At 42.3% G+C, this 3,849-nt stretch overlaps 1 non-coding gene across 1 annotated transcript; it reads left to right on the top strand.

Moving 5' to 3' along the window:
- Positions 1–2,448: 2,448 nt before the first annotated feature.
- Positions 2,449–2,524, top strand: trnae-uuc (transfer RNA glutamic acid (anticodon UUC)). The gene has a single exon. It is a non-coding gene; the product is annotated as a tRNA-Glu (tRNA).
- Positions 2,525–3,849: the final 1,325 nt, after the last annotated feature.

A 3,849-nucleotide genomic window follows, 5' to 3' on the forward strand; every position in this document is an offset into this window, starting at 1 on the left:
GACAGCCAGCCTGGCCCAGCCTGGGTCATCCAGCTGAGACATTGACCTCATGTACTGTAGATAAAACACTGACTCTTTGTAACTATGCTGTTCAGCCTGGGTCATCCTACTGAGACATTGACCTCATGTACTGTAGATAAAACACTGACTCTTTGTAACTATGCTGTTCAGCCTGGGTCATCCTACTGAGACATTGACCTCATGTACTGTAGATAAAACACTGACTCTGTGTCACTATACTGAACAGCTGAAACATCCAGTTGGGTGATTAGATCTAGATTGGGCTTTCATCATGTCTGTCTGTATCTTGAGTAGAGTGGCAAGTGAGGTTGCTGAGGCAGACACGTAGACAACATTCCGATATGCCTTAGCTAACCCTTTTGTTCCACTTCCCACACATGCGGTGACCTCACCTGGTTTAAATGGTGTCTCTAGAGACAATCATCACTCAATGCCTAGGTTTACATCCACTGTTTTCACATCCTACCCATACCCTTGTCTGTACATTATGCCTTGAATCTATTCTTCCGCGCCCAGAAATCTGCTCCTTTTAATCTCTGTTCTGAACGTACTTGACGACAAGTTCTTATAGACTCCTCTGGTGATGTAGAGGTTAATCCAGGCCCTGCAGTGCCTAGCTCCACTCCCACTCCCCAGGCACTCTCATTTGTTGACTTCTGTAACCGTAAAAGCCTTGGTTTCATGCATGTTAACATTAGAAGCCTCCTCCCTAAGTTTGTTTTATTCACTGCTTTAGCACACTCTGCCAAACCGGATGTCCCAGCCGTGTCTGAATCGTGGCTTAGGAAGGCTACCAAAACCCCTGAAATTTCCATCCCTAACTATAACATTTTCCGACAAGATAGAACTGCCAAAGGGGGCGGAGTTGCAATCTACTGCAGAGATAGCCTGCAGAGTTCTGTCATACTATCCAGGTCTGTGCCCAAACAGTTCGAGCTTCTACTTTTAAAAATCCACCTTTCCAGAAACAAGTCTCTCACCGTTGCCGCATGCTATAGACCACCTTCTGCCCCCACTATGCCCCAAACACCATATGTGAATTGATTGCCCCACATCTATCTTCAGAGCTCGTGCTGTTAGGTGACCTAAACTGGGACATGATTAACACCCCGGCCATCCTACAATCTAAGCTTGATGCCCTCAATCTCACACAAATTATCAATGAGCCTACCAGATACAACTCCAAATCCATAAACACAGGCACCCTCATAGATATCATCCTAACCAACCTACCCTCCAAATACACCTCTGCTGTCTTCAACCAGTATCTCAGCGATCACTGCCTCATTGCCTGCATATGTAATGGGTCTGTGGTCAAACGACCACCCCTCTTCACTGTCAAACGTTCCATAAAACACTTCAGCCAGCAGGCCTTTCTAATCGACCTGGCCCGGGTATCCTGGAAGGATATTGACCTTATCCCGTCAGTAGAGGATGCCTGGTTATTCTTTAAAAGTGCTTTCCTCATCATCTTAAATAAGCATTGAGCATTCTGCGCTGTACTCTTGCAGTAATCTTTGCAGGACGGCCACTCCTAGGGAGAGTAGCAACAGTGCTGAACTTTACCCATTTATAGACAATTTGTCTTACCGTGGACTGATGAACATCAAGGCTTTTAGAGATGCTTTTGTAACCCTTTCCAGCTTTATGCAAGTCAAGTCAACAATTCTTAATCTTACGTCTTCTGAGATCTCTTTTGTTCGAGGCATGGGTCACATCAGGCACTGCTTCTTGTGAGTAGCAAACTAAAATTTTGTGAGTGTTTTTTTTATAGGGCAAGGCAGCTCCGACCAACATCTCCAATCTCGTCTCATTGATTGGACTCCAGGTTAGCTGACTCCAATTAGCTTTTGGAGAAGTCATTAGTCTAGGGGTTCACATACTTTTTCCAACCTACACTGTGAATGTTTAAATGATGTATTCAAAATAGACAAGAAAAATACAATAATGTCTGTGTTATTAGTTTAAGCACACTATGTTTGTCTATTGATGTGAATTAGATGAAGATCAGATCAAATTTTTATGACCAATTTATGCAGAAATCCAGATAATTCCAAAAGGTTGACATACTTTTTCTTGCCATTGTACATTACATTCTCTGGCGGCAACAGCTCTGGTGGACATTCCTGCAGTCAGCATGCCAAGTACATGCTCCGTCCAAATTTGATATATCTGTGGCATTGTGTTGTGTAACAAAACTGCACATTTTAGAGTAGTCTTTTATTGTCCCCAGCACAAGGTGCACCTGTGTAATGATCATCCTGTTTAATCAGCTTCTTCATATGCCACTCCTGTCAGGTGGATGGGTTATCTTGGCAAAGGAGAAATACTACCTAACAGGGAGATAAACAAATTTATGCACAAAATTTGAGAGAAATAAGCTTTTTTTGTGTTTATGGAACATTTCTGGGATTTTGTTTATTTTGTGGTCCCGTGTGGCTCAGTTGGTAGAGCATGGTGTTTTCAACGCCAGGGTTGTGGGTTCGATTCCCACGGGGGACCAGTACGGAGAAAAAAATTTATGAAATGTATACATTCACACTACTGTAAGTCGCTCTGGAGAAGAGCGTCTGCTAAATGACTAAAAAAAAATTCAAAATGCAGCTTATGAAACATGGAACCAACACGTTACCTTTATATGTTTGTTCGGTATATAACGGGTTGTAGTTATGTATAGTAACCCTAGGTGTAAAATAGTAAATAATGGCTACATCTCAAACTGTCAAGAGGAATAAATCAGGCTTGTTCACTATCTGACACTTCTGTTCTAATGCCGTTAAGGATGTCCTCTCACCCTCTCACATCTCAAACCCGTGCCCTATGGCTAATGCTAGTGCATGTGATTAAGTGTCTCTCTTTTTCATCACCCATTCCCCAAGAATTCACTGCCCTCTCCTGCTCTAATTCACCCATGCCGTCTTCTTCACACTCCTCCTCTCTTCCTCAAGATGGGCGACAGGTAGCCTAGTGGTTAGAGCGTTGGGTCAGTAACTGAAGGACCGCTTCGTTTGAATCCTTAAGCCGACAAGGTTGTGAGCGAGGCACTTACTTCCCAGCTAACAATTATTGAGAGACAAACGTTAGAGTCCAGTTTTCCTGTAGTTACGGGAACATTTTATGTATGTTAGCAAAAAACATCCTACCCTATTTAGCATGTTTTGGAGTTAGAGGTAGGAGAACTTTCTCTTGATGTCAAACAGAACTTACCCACCACGTTGTTACCACGTTCTCAGAATATACAACAGTAATGTTCCAAAGAGTCTGTCATCAACTTCTGTTGCCAAACGTTCTGGAAATCGACTAATGAATACACCCCCTAGCTTTCTGTATGATAAAAGCAACAATCCATAACGTTTACATAATGTGACGAAGATGCACACTCTCGTCCTTTTAGAAACACAACTAATGCATTCCCCCGAATTGTCTGTATGCCTAGGGATCTCCCGCTGTGGCGTGTAATTTAAGTCGCATGTTTATTCATGTTCAGATGAGAGCTCGCTTTTGTATGTGTTAGCTATAGTGTTTCTTTACATTCATTCTTAGATCAACCCGTTGCTTATTTTGCCTAAAAACTAGTATTTAGTTTGTAATACTTCTTCCACAACTTACCAGCTTGAGAGTCTTAAGCTTACCTAACATATGCTTCTCAGTCGAAACAGTTCACGCATATAGTATATTCTGATGATATTTTTGAAGTTTTTTGTTCGTTTTGGTGTTCTGTAGTTTTTTTTCCCGGCAGTTCGTGTACGATATTTTGGCAGTATTCTAGAGCATCAAAACTGGGATGTGTCATGCGTCATTCTTGACCGACTGAGTGATCTACAAATA

This window comes from Salmo salar, chromosome 15, assembly GCF_965601325.2.
Source record: "Salmo salar chromosome 15, fSalSal1, whole genome shotgun sequence".
Lineage (NCBI taxonomy): Eukaryota > Metazoa > Chordata > Actinopteri > Salmoniformes > Salmonidae > Salmo > Salmo salar.